Here is a 14,124-nt window from a genome sequence, read left to right on the forward strand (position 1 = left end):
CTCTTCACTCATACCTGTTCACAGTCTCGGCATACAGACGGCGTGACGCTCCATGCGTGAGAAAACCGTGGCGATGTGCCGCTTCTTCTCACTGTGGAATCTTTAAGAGGATTTGTAAGGAGCTTTACAAACTCACACAGGTCTGTGATTATCCACTCGGGTGCAAAGGATGCTGGGACACAGAGATTCTGGAAAACTTCAGTTCTGTTCTCCTGGAGATCTTTATGTGATCCTAAAATAAATCTGCTGGACTGTCAGCTTTATGAGTCTAATGGAGTCTGATGAATCATTACATGTGAATCTCGACCGACCCGTTTCCTTCTGCTGGTTAATATAAAAGCATCAATCTCCATCCGTTCTGGTTCGTTTGTTAAACATTTTATAAATCAGAGCTTGGTAGTGTTTTACACTCTTATAAATAAAGGTGCTTCACGATGCCTTAGAAGAACCTTTTTTGTTTAAATGGTTCCATAAAGAACCTTTAACACCTGAAGAACATTTCTGTTTCACAAAAGGTTTATTGTGGCGAAAGAAGGTTCTTTAGATGATAAGAAGGTAAGAAAGAGATGGTTCTTTAAAGAACCTTTGACTAAATGGTTCTTTGTGGAATCAAAAATGGTTCTTCTATGGCATCGCTGTGAAGAACCTTTTAAAGCACCTTTACTTTTAAGAGTGTACATCGCAAATGGGCTGTTTTACCTTCATAGTGGTTTTATAGTTGGATCTTAAAAACAATAGTTCTATTAATTTAATTTATTTGATTTATAGTGTCTAATTTATTTATTTAATTTATTTTAATTTATTTTTTATTACTATAGTAACCCTAATGAAGCCCAATATCTCCATTGTTTCAGCTGTGAATCCATACGCTGCACATTATTCCTCTTTAATCCCGTTATCTCTTTGCATCTCCGGGCCCGTGTGTACCCAGAATCCTCAGCGTTCGCTAACGCCACAGGCCTGTCCTGATCCTATTAAACACCACTATATTAAGATCCTTATGAGCACTGGACATACAGCACATTAACAGCAAATGAACCCTCTCCTTCAGCAATTTGAAGACCAAAAACATGTTAAAACGCACTGCTAGTCTTTTTATGTGGGTCAAACTGAGACACAATCACAAGAAAATCTCTCAAACCTCTCAAAACACATCACAGGTCACTGCACCAAAAAATAGATACTGTATTTCATGACTAATCTGGTAATGGCAGCATGTAAACGATGATAAAGTCTTACAGTGAAGAGGATCATGTTCAGTGTGTGAATGCGGTTCATCCGCAGTGATTCAGTCTGTCCGTGTAGGAAGTGCTTTAAATTCTCTCGTCATCGTCTCTTCAGTAGGGATTGTGAAGAGAAGCGTGAAACTTTCCTCTGTTTAGACTTCATTTACAATCTGCTCACAAACCGCACTGAGGGGACGAGACGAGACGGCTGATCTATATGGAGAAGCTCTCTCTCTCTGGAGCGATAACAGCATTCAGCTGAAATCACTGCTTCTCCAGCACTGAAAACTCAAGCCAGTAATTAAGACTCACAAAAGAAGCTTCCCACAAACGCCCGGTAATCAATCACACACGACAGCACTGGACCAACCAAACACATATGATGGGCCGTATCATCATTGTTTATAGTTTTCCATTTCCAATGTAGGAGGGCTCTGTCATAACTTTTTTTCCAGGACAGTTCTCTTCAGCCTCTCTCAGACCGGCATTTCAATATTTTAACTTGTGAAACGAGTCTTGGGTTTTCTGTCAAGTCTAATATAGTTCTGGACTGCTTATCCGTCAATAACAGGCTCTTTGAAAACCACATTATAACAGATTCATTGCTGAAATATCCCACTCAGTAATTTTATTCATTCCTCAATGCGTCGGTGTGTTTGAACAAATAAACACATAAAGACAGTCTCTTGATTCATTCATCAATGCATCAGTGTATTGAACAAATCAGTTGAATGAATGAATCAAATGACTCACTCAAAGAGAAAGTCACTTGTTCCATTCCTGAAAAAAAAAATTGTATTTCTAAAGCAACTGGTTGAATGAATAATTTAATGTTTCACTCATTAAGCGTTTTTGGTTAAATGCATGATTCAAACGACTCAAAACTCACTCAAAAAGACAGTCACTTGATTGATACCTCAATGCATCAATGTATTTGAACAAGTTGAATGAATGATTCAAATGACTTGATTTGTTCCTAAATGAAACAGCATTCCTGAATGAACTGGTGAATTAATGAATCAGTAACCCACTCATGAATACGGTAGTTTTGTTTCTGTGTTTTTTAATTAATCGATTGAATTATTTATTCAACGACTCGCTTATAAAGCATTTCTGAAGGAATCGGTTGCATGAATGACTCAAATGACTCGCTTATAAATACAGTTCATAAAGACAGTCTCTTGATTCATTCATCAATGCATCAGTGTATTGAACAAATCAGTTGAATGAATGAATCAAATGACTCACTCAAAGAGAAAGTCACTTGTTCCATTCCTGAAAAAAAAAATTGTATTTCTAAAGCAACTGGTTGAATGAATAATTTAATGCTTCACTCATTAAGCGTTTTTGGTTAAATGCATGATTCAAATGAATCAATAAGGCAGTCACATGATTCATTCCTCAATGCAATAGTGTCTTTGAACAAATCAGCTGAATAAATGATTCAAATGACTCACTCATAGAGACTCCATTTGTTCCTGAATCAACTGTTATAATTATGAATCAATAACTTCCTCATAAATACAGTAAATTGTTTCATTTCAGTGTTTTTTTTATTGAATCGGTTGTTTATTCAATTATTTATTCAATGACTCATAAAGCATTTTTGAAAGAAATCGGTTGCAGGAATTACTCAAATGACTCACTCTTAAAGACTAGTTTCTGAACAAATCAGCATTGCTGAACAAAATGGTTGAATGAATCAATCAATGACTTACAATTTCTGAGTAAATCAGTGTGTTTGAACAAATATATTAAAATAATGAACCAAAGACTCATTCCTCAATCCATCAGTGTATTTGAACAAATCCGTTGAATGATTGATTGAAATGACTCACTCATAGAGATTTCATTTGTTTCATTCCTGGAAAAAAAAAGTATTTCTAAAGCAATTAGTTGAATGAATAATTCAATGATTCATGCATTAAGCGTTTTTGAAGGTTTTGGTTAAATGCATAATTCAAATGACTCACTCAAAAAGACAGTCACTTGATTGATACCTCAATGCATCAGTGTATTTGAACAAGCTGAATGAATGATTCAAATGACTTGATTTGTTCCTAAATGAAACAGCATTCCTGAATGAACTGGTGAATTAATGAATTAATAACCCACTTATGAATACGGTAGTTTTGTTTCTGTGTTTTTCAATTAATCAATTGAATTAATTATTCAACGACTCACTTATAAAGCATTTCTGAAGGAATCGGTTGCATGAATGACTCAAATGACTCGCTTATGAATACAGTTCATGAAGACAGTCTCTTGATTCATTCATCAATGCATCAGTGTATTGAACAAATCAGTTGAATGAATGATTAAAATGACTCGTTTTCTTCCTGAATAAACTGTTGAATTAATGAATCAAAGACTTACTCATAAAAACAGTAATTTGTTTAATCCTTAATTTTAAAAAAAGAGTATTTTTAAAGCAATCGGATGAATGAATAATTCAATGACTCACTCATAAAGACACTCACTTGATTTATTTCCTAATGCATCATTAATTTTGAACAAATCAGTTGAATGAATGATTCAAATGACTCGTTTTCTTCCTGAATTAATTGTTGAATTAATGAATCAATGACTCACTAACTTTTTCGCCAACTGCTGGTGTTACGACGAGATTCAACGGCTCAAAACTAACTCTTGCATAAGGTACAATGAACTCTTCTGTCCAAAGATTCAGAAAAAGACAAAATTTATTAAAATCACACCACTCTGATATAACACAAACACTTATAATCCACCCCAGCAAAAACTATTAGACCGTCCAGCACAAAATCACCGCTGAAGGGTTTTTCTTCACTGATTAAAGTCGTATGACTATGAACTATAATCACATGTTCAACATCACAGGAATCACTGAAGCGGACACAAACACACACACACACACACACACACACACATACGTCAGAAGGTTAGAGGTCTTTTGCTGTGAGTTTACACTGGCTAATCTACTTCCTGCTTTCCGCTTCTCTCAGAGGGAAATGACATCATGAGCACGAGGCTTCATTATCTGTTCAGTTTTGCAGCAGATTCTTCTGTCACTAATTGAATCGTCTGATTAAAAAGACGAACTGAACATGAATAAACCAGTGAAAGATTCATACGCGCACTGATCTCAGTAAAAGAGAGAGACACACAGAGAGCATTCTGTGTAGAGACAGGAGCGGCAGAAAGTTTTCCTAGAAACCCAGTGATGTTCCTGTGATGTTTTGTAAATCGGTTCACGCCCTCCAGAGCAAACAGAGCCGCTCACATGCGCTGCAGCTCTGCTCCAGTCCTCCAGCGGCTGCTTAAGTCTCTTTTAATGAAGAGAGATCGAGCAGAGCCCGGAGTGAGACACACACTATTGTTACTGCGGCACAAAACAGCACAAAACAGCCTGTTTGTTAGTTAACCACGGTTAACGGTTAATTAGTACATTCCACCTACAGCTGGAGGTCAAGGAACTGCAGGAACTTCTTGCAGGAAATAAAAGAAAGCCAAATATGATTAGATTACTGGAGCGGCTGACTTTAGTGAACACACCAGATCAATTCAGAAAGTGATTTCACACCTATGACTTTCACATTGTGTCTCTGTGTGGACTTTAGCATAAAAAACATAAACATAAAAAAGAAAACTTCTTAGTAACTAAAATAAAATAAGTTATTTTAATAAACATTTCATTATTTTATTATATATCTTATTAGTTCAAATATAACTCAAACTTATTTTATTATATATTTTATTAATATTTCATTATATATATATATATATTTTTTTTTTTACTTTATTTTATTCCAGCTATTTGGCAACATTTCTTATTTAAATTTAGCTTAAGTTGAAGTACTGAAATAACAAAATAAAAAGTAATAGAACAATAACAATAGACAAAATAGGTTTTTGTTTTTACTAAAATAAATAAATTAAACATTTATAAAATAAAAAACAACACACAATTAGTAAAAGCCTAACCCTGACTAAAATAAGTAAAAAAAAAAACGATAGCAAAAACTATAATAGTATACCAATGATACTAAAATTACATTACAATCAAATCTAATCTAGATAAATCTATGAAATGTAAAATCTACGGAGCAGATCTCCGAAGAACACGTCAAACACTGTCATAAGGAAGTTCAGAGTTTCTGATAGTGGTTTTATTGATATAAGCTGATGCTGATAATTCACGATAAGGTCCTTTGTCTGTTTTCCACATTTACTTCACTATCCACTGCAACTCAGATAATTAAATAAATAAATACAAGTACAGATCGAACAGGTGCTAGGCACAGCAGAGTAACAGGAGCAGGTGGAACCAGAACCTTCTTGACCTCTGTGACCTTCAGGAACCCGATCCGGCCGCACCCTCCGCCTGAGGTCACGCCTCGCACGCGTCACATGACGCTTTAACAGTGTGTGTCCACTGATGACAAATGCATCCTGATCAAACATCAGCTGTGTGACGACACATCACCATCCATCCATCCATCGCTACACAAGAGATGACTCCACAGCAACAAAACAAACTCAAAACAACCTCAAACAAAAAAACAAATTAAAAACGTATACTTTTTTAAACGTAAACTTAAAAAGCCATTTTTTTCAATATTATTTCAGAGCAACTTCACAGAAAACCATGATGTTAATTGTTTATAATATCTTAATATCTTCATGCCTTATAGTCGCATTTATCAGATTTGAACTGGACGATAATACAGTGACTCTAAACCACAAAACCAGTGGTAAGTAGCAGGGGTATATTTGTAGCAATAACCAAAAATACACTGTATGGGTCAAAATTATTGACTTTTCATTTAAGCCAAAAATCATTAGGATAAGTAAAGATCATGGTGCATGAATTTCCTACTGTAAATATAACAAGACAATTTAACAATATAACAATTTTTCATTAGTAATATGCATTGCTAAGAAGTTTATTTGGACAACTTTAAAGGCGATTTTCTCAATATTTTCAGATTTTTAAATAGTTCAGATGACTTTCAGATGATGTATAAATCTCAACTTCAAAAAAATGGACCATTATGACTGGTTTTGGGTCCAGGGTCACATATAGTTACATTTTGTAATAATATAAACAATGAAGCAGTTAATATTTACTATACATACACTGCCGCTTAAAAGTTTGGGATCAGTAAGATTTTTAATGATTTTTAAAAGAGACTTTTCTGCTCATCAAGGCTGTTTATTTTATTAAAAATACAGAAAAAAATGTAATATTGTGAAATGTTAATGTAATTTAAAATAGTGGTTTTCTATTTTAATATACTTTAAAATATAATTTATTCCTGTGATGCAAAGCAAGATTTTCAGCATCATTACTCCAGTATTCAGTGTCTGATCCTTCAGAAATCATTCTAATATGCTGATTTATTATCAGTGTTGAAAACAGTTGTGCTTCTTAATATTTTTTTGCAACCTGTAATACTTTTTTCAGGATTCTTTGATGAATAAAAAGTTAAAAAGAACAGCATTTATTTAAAATAGAAAAATTTTGTAACAATAAACACATCGTTCAAAGTTTGGGGTCAGTAATTTTCTTTCTCTCTCTCTTCGAAAAAAAAAAATACTTTTATTCAGCAAGGATGTAAAGATTTATATTGTTAGAAAAGAGTTCTAGTTTGAATAAATGCTGTTCTTTTTAACATTTTAATTATCAATGAATCCTGAAAAAAGTATCACAGGTTCCAAAAAAAAAATATTAAGCAGCATAACTGTTTCCAACATTGATAATAAAAGTAGTAAATCAGTATATTAGAATGATTTCTGAAGAATCATGTGACACTGAAGACTGGAGTAACGGCTTATAAAAATACAGCTTTGCATTTACATAAATTATAAATTATATTTAAAAGTATATTAATTTTTTTTTTTATTGCAATAATATTTCATCTTTTTTCGGTATTCTTATTCAAATAAATAGAACTTTGATGAGTATAAGAGACTTTTTTTTAAAACATTAAAATCCCAAACTTTTGAGCTGCAGCTTTATACAGAAAGCAGTGCGATAATATTGATACAATCTACCCAGATAAGATTAACTAATATCTACTGCTTTATTTATAATTTATTTATTTATAAAACATTTATAACTAATATTCATAACTATTTTTAAATAAGGCACTTATGGGGATGTTTTTTATTTTGTCTCCTCACTATAGTGAAGTATAGTGAAGTAAATACACACACATGCAACCCTCCTCCTGTTGTTGTTTTAACAGAACTGTGATCACTAATTAACCAGTGACTTGGCCTGAACACACACACACACAGTCGTGAGCGGAGGCTGTGGTGAAAAAGGAGACAGAAAAACACATTTGATCATTTACAGCTCATCAGAGACACTGTACTGAGACTGTACTGTACTGAGTGTGAAATGAGCCGTTACTCTGAGGATGTGATCCACTTCTTGCTGTGTGTGTGTGTGTGTGTGTGTGTGTGTGTGTGTGTGTGTGTGTGTGTGTGTGTGTGTGATAGCAAAGATGGAGAAGAGCAGTGTTACAGCACTCACTCCTGACACACATCAGAAGGTCATTTCACCCCAAACAGAGATGTGCTCACACAATGAACTCTAAACACCTCGTTTGTTTTGCTGTCGTTCTGATAGAGAGCAGTGATCAGTCAATGAGCGCTAAAGCCATGAATCTCATTATCTCATTAGGAAACCTGCTTGTCAAACACGGCTCATGCGCTGATATGATTCAGCATGTGTATCTGGGATACTTTTGCTCTGATTGTCGCTCGCAAGCAGGAAGTAAGAGAAGCAGAAGTCATTGTGCTCTGAGGTCGTGGGCCACGCAGGAGCAGCCGAGCTATGAATAGAGGACAATAAAGGACGTTATGACTTTGTAGATAAGGCAGGAGGAAACTCGCTCAATGGAGGCATGTTCTGCTGGTTTGTGTGATCACAAACAGACAACAACTAGAAAACATCAAAAGAAGAGATATCAGAAGTAAAGCATCAGGAGTAAAACACAACCTCCTGGAACTTCAGCAAACAAGTCTTTCAAGCATTGAAACTGACATTAAATTAAAGGTTTCTGAACCCTAATGAGGTGACAGCGCGCGTCTTATGACTTATGTTATTTTAAACAGAACTCATCGTTGCGTCTAAAAATGCAAACGCATGAGACGCAGTGCTCAAGAATGTTTTTTTGAAAAGCACAACACAATGCCACTATAAAAAAAAACAGTTGCCATGACAACTTGCTACTGTAAACAAAACCTCGCTCCGCCTCCGGGGTCTTCTGATTGGTCCACTGTTTTGGAATTGATATTGATGAGCAGCACTGTGTGTAAAACTTGAAATTCTATTAACTTGACACGGATTCTATTAACTTAAAGGATTAGTTCACTTCCAGAACAAAAATGTACAGATAATTTACTCACCCCTTTGTCATCCAAGATGTTCGTGACTTTCTTTCTTCAGTCGTAAAGAAATTATGCTTTTTGAGGAAAACATTTCAAGAATTTTCTCCATATAGTAGACTTTAATGCGAGTTTGAACTTCCAAAATGCAGTTTCAATGCAGCTTTAAAGGGCTCTAAATGATCCCAGCCAAGGACTAAGTGTCTTGAAATCATCCTATATCCCTGTTTTACCTTTTTTGTAAGGGGGGTTTGATCTTCTTTATATGTTCTCTTCGTAAACACTTGGATTTTGAAGTCAGGAAGAAAATGAGATGGGAGTTTTTCGACATATCCTAACTGTCTGGAACCGGAGTGCACAGAGTACGCATGTGCATTGTTGTGTAAAAAGTGTAGAATTTTATATTTATTTAGGAAAATGACATATAGTTTCACTAGATAAGACCTTAATTCCTCAGCTGGGATCATTTAGAGCCCTTTGAAGCTGCATTTTGGAAGTTCAAACTCACAGGCACCGTTGAAATCCACTATATGGAGAAAGTTCCTGAAATATTTTCCTCAAAAAAAAAAAAATTCTTTACGTCTTAACAAAGAAAGACATGGGGGTGAGTAAATTATCTGTACATTTTTGTTCTGGAAGTGAACAAATCCTTTAAAAACGGGGCGCTCGTGTGCGAGACGCTGCAAAAGACACAAGCGCTGCCATAGAAAACGTTGGAAAAATAGCACATTCTGCTGCAATTGATGGTTCCATGAAGAACTTTTAACATCCACTGGAATACTTCCATTGATCAAAAATATTTTTCCATCATTAAAATGTTGTTTACACTAAGAAAAAGTGGTTCTGGAACTGACCACTCTAAGCCTTTATTTTTAAGAGTGTAGAGGAATTAAGTAAGACATTGCCAATCCAAATTCTCCTAACAAATACTCTAGACTCTAGAGAGCCCACAATTTTCCTCTAGAAAACAGCAGAGATCCTCCAGAGACTCCAGCTTCCACCAAACAAGCTCCACTGCCACAGCTCTCATGAATGTGCCAAACACCAACTCCTGAAAAATCTGAGTGACACCAAACCCATGGGCTCGGTTTCAGTCTGCTGAGATTCTCTCGCAGAGACAAAATCAGAGGCATAATCACTTCACAACGGGCTGCCAAAGAAGTGATACAGTTACTGAACACGGCTGACGTCATTATGCCAAGAAAACACACAAACAAACACTGAGAACATCCAGAAATACTCCCGCAGAAGCACAGGCCTCGGGCCAGCGGAGGTTTCACATGGTCCCAGATGAAAAGGGGCCAGATGCAGCTGGTGTTTTTAACCGCTCATGGTCAAAAGTGTCTTCAGTGCTGCTGTTTCTAACATAATGAAGCAAGTCTTCACGTAACACTGCAAGATATTCGTTGCATTACAAGAAAATATCTGAGTTACTTTTTTTAATAAGTAACAGTAAGCCTGAGGCTCACTTTGGGTGTAAAAAGGGCTTCCACATTAGCCAAAAATAGCACTTTTTATATTAAAAACAAACATGCAAGCTCAGCACAGATTTCAAAAGTAACATAATGCATTACTTTCCTTAAGAGTAACTAACATAATTAGTTACTTTTTTTACAGAGCAAGGCAATATTGCAATGCATTACTTTTAAAAGTAACTTTTCCCGAACACTGAAAACATTAGTAAAGAGCATATAGAAATGAGAAAGCTCATGTTTAGGTTAATGCTCCTTTGTCAAAACTGTGAAAACCAGAAGCTCAAAGCTCGTGATCCAGTGTAACCCGGTGTGAATCCTTAAAATACTACAGGAGCGTACGATGTCTCAGCACTGAAGATAACAGCACGGCTCAATGAAATTAATGGAAACATTAGCGGTTATGTAACAGAGCTCCATATTTAACCCGTAGCACTGGGACCTGCGCTGCTCATAACACCAATTACTGAAACTCACTGGAGACTGATTCCGTCTTACAGTGCGTCCCTATTACGGGCCATTAACCATTTACTATCCTACATAGAACCAGCTCAAATTAGAGCTTCTCAGAATTGCATTCAAGTTCAGGAAGTGCTAAATCATTGACAGCAGTGATGTATTAATAAAGTATTATCTCAGCAGTACTTCTAATTAGAGTATATGACATTTTATAATGCTCTTAATCAGATAACAATTACTTTTTATGGATTATGTGATTACATATTATTCACCAATGGCAATTTATTAATTGGGGTAATCATAACTCATTGATTCTCCCGAATCCGTTTCTTGTTTAAACATTCCTTTATAAGCAGTTACACTATGTATGAAACAAATAGTTACTGAACACTGGTGAGGTATAGCTGGGAAACACTATGTCTTTATCATATCCAGTGAGCTGGACAAAGTCTCCACAAAATATGTGACCCTGAACCACAAAACCAGTCATAAGGGCACATTTTTGGAAACTGAGATTTATACATGACTGAAAACTGAATAAATAAGCTTTCCGCTGAAGTATGGGTTTGACAGGATAGGACTATATTTGGCTGAGATACAACTATTAGAAAATGAGGAATCTGAGGGTGCCAAAAAATCTAAATATTGAGAAAATTGCCTTTAAAAATGTCTAAATTAAGTTCTTAGCTATGCATATTACTTTTGATATATTTACAGCAGGAAATGTACAAAATATCTCCACTGAACAAGATATTTACCTAATATCCTAATGATTTTTGCCATAAAAGAAAAATGTATAATTTTGACCCATACAATGGATTTTTGGCTATTGCTACAGAAGACTGGTTTTGCTCCAGTGCAGGGTCACATTTTTCAAAGTTGTGTGTGTAATGTTATTGCTGTTTTCATGTCTATTAATGTTTGTTCTTTTTAATCCAGTGATTCCCAAACGATTTTGTCAGCCACATCCCTTACAATTAAAATTTTAGTTGAAATATCTCATGACATGCAAGTAAACAAATAAAATAATTTTTTTTAAATTAATTATTAATTGTTTATCAACTCACAAACCCACTGCCGTTCTTACATTAAGCCCAGTTTGGCAAATGTTTAATGCATTTTACAATTTTAAAATATTTATTCCTTTGCTTTTTATATATATGGTACGTTCAAAAAAAAGTTAGAAAAAGTCATCTAAAAGTAATCTCAGAATACATTATCTAAAATCTAAGTATCCTACAGTAGATTATGTTAATAATACAGTTTTCATCATGTAATCTGTAATCAGTAACAGACTACAATTTGTAAGTAATCTACCCAGCACCGTCTATTAATAACATCTGAATGAAACAGTGATATAAACAACAGCAGTGAAGTGTAATAACATCACTAAGTGATTTAATAATACAATCTGATACACAGCATGGATATTAAATGTAAAGGTGATGTGTCGGTAAAGACCTCAGAATAAATGAAAAATACACTAACATGATGTACTAATAAAATCTGATCTCAGCAGTGATATAAACAATTGCAATTGTGATCTCAGTGATGTATAAGCGAACACAACTGTAATGGTGTAATAATAAAATCTGATCCCAGCACTGCTATTAATGTAACGGCAGTGGTGTGTGATTGAAGTCTGATCACATCGGTGATAATAGCGCACAAACATCAACCAATGACTCGAAAAGCGGACACAGGCGCGTGCTGGTACCTGCGCGTGACGGGCTCTGCCATGGCAACCGGGACAGTATTTACCGCGCGCAGCCATTAAACCACCAAACGGAACGTGACCGTGATCAACACACAATAATAAACACGACAACACAGCCACGAGCGCGAATTAGCTCTTGTTTGTGTTTAAAGAGAGTACATTTACAAACACCGCCTTTACGCGGTCCACAACATACAAGTGTTTTTCGTGCGTGTGTGTGTATGGTGTGTAAACACACACTCACCTGTTTCTGCGTTTATTCCCGTTTTTACCGCATGATAGAAGCACAAACACACACGGCTCAGCAGGTGACGGTGACTGTCAGTGAGTTTCTCGGTTTAATGACAAAATGAACAGCCGCTTGTGTGAGTTTGACTCGCGCTCCGCCTCACCGACACCCGCGCGCGACCCGACAGCGCCTCCACGCGCGCACACGCGTCATCACACCTGAGCGCGCAGGTGAACGTGCTATTCAAATTAATAACAGCTGTATGTGTGTGTGTGTGTGTGTGTGTGTGTGTGTGTATGTATGTACGTATCTATCTGTTGTACTAACAATATGTGACCCTGGACCACAAAACCAGTCATAAGGTTAAATTTTACAAAACTGAGATGTATACATCATATGAAAGCTCAATAAATAAGCTTTCTATTGATGTTTGGTTTGTTAGGATAGGACAATATTTGGCCGAGATACATCTATTTGAAAATCTGAAATCTAAGGGTACAAAAAAAATCAAAATACTGAGAAAATCACCTTTAAAGTTGTCCAAATTAAGTTCTTAACAATGCATATTACTAATCAAAAATTACATTTGGATAGGTTTACAGTAGGAATTTTACAAAAAATCTTCATGGAACATGATCTTTACTTAATTTCCTAGTGATTTTTGACATAAAAGAAAAATCAATAATTTTGACCCATACCATGTATTTTTGGCTATTGCATTTTTGGCTATTGCTACAAATATACCCCAGCGACTTAAGACTGGTTTTGTGGTCCAGGGTCACATACGATTTTATTAATGACGCATCAAATTCAGCCCTAAAAGTAAAATAGCCAAACACACACCTTTCTCAACATCCACATCACCAGCTGGAAATATGAAACCATATTGGTTTCAAACACAGTCTGATGATGAAGGTGATTTATTATTGGCAGTTCAAACAGAGCAGAACAAAAGATCTGTTTGACTCTGGGTGTGACGATGAACTGCACGAACCCTGCTTTAACCTCGACGAAAGCTGTTGTCTGATGATGTTATATGCTAATATTATTGGAAAATATTGAGCTCTGTCTTACTGCCTTATCAAAAACAAAAGATCAGTTTATTTCAGAGGAAAAAAGAGCGCATTTCGTTTTCAGTGCTGGGGAGTAACTACTAGTTAAGTGTCATTAGATTACAGTTAATGATTTCAAACGAGGTTACATCTGATCTTGTATTGTTTACTATTTATTGTTATTTAACCTCAGAACGATGTCAAAGTAAAAAGAAATGCTAAAGTTTGATTTTTGTGGTGGCTGTACTTTAAAATGAAATTATTATAATCAAGAAATGAAGGATTTTGAAAGTCTGACAGTAATCAGTGTTGAGTACTAGGCTACTTTACTGTTTGAAAATGATTAACAGTTGATTTAGAATGTAATTAATGTTACTTTAATAAAGTAATTGAAATAGTTACACTACTTATTGCATTTTAAATAGGGTAACTTGTAATCTGTAACCTATTACATTTCCAAAATAACCTTACCAACACTGCTCTTTACACACCTGCCCTTATTTACACTTATTGCTCAATCTAGGTTTCATTTTCCAAATGTGAAACAGAAGGTTTTATAATGAAATGTAAGCTTTCAGTAGTAAATAACATA

At 35.3% G+C, this 14,124-nt stretch overlaps 1 protein-coding gene across 17 annotated transcripts in view; it reads right to left on the reverse strand.

Annotated features, from left to right (window-relative positions):
- eps8a (EGFR pathway substrate 8a, signaling adaptor) overlaps positions 1-12,632 on the reverse strand; it is a 40,112-nt gene extending 27,480 nt beyond the window's left edge. For 16 of the 17 annotated variants that reach the window (XR_012355394.1, XR_012355395.1, XM_073838450.1 and 13 more), the window contains exon 1: positions 12,496-12,632. The gene's annotated coding sequence lies outside the window, so the exon portion shown is untranslated. Of the gene's footprint in view, positions 1-14; positions 83-12,495 lie in introns of those variants that run through there. The other variant, XM_073838436.1, reaches the window with a different exon arrangement.
- Positions 12,633-14,124: the final 1,492 nt, after the last annotated feature.

This window comes from Garra rufa, chromosome 4 (genome assembly GCF_049309525.1).
Source record: "Garra rufa chromosome 4, GarRuf1.0, whole genome shotgun sequence".
In the NCBI taxonomy this organism is placed as follows: Eukaryota; Metazoa; Chordata; class Actinopteri; order Cypriniformes; family Cyprinidae; genus Garra; species Garra rufa.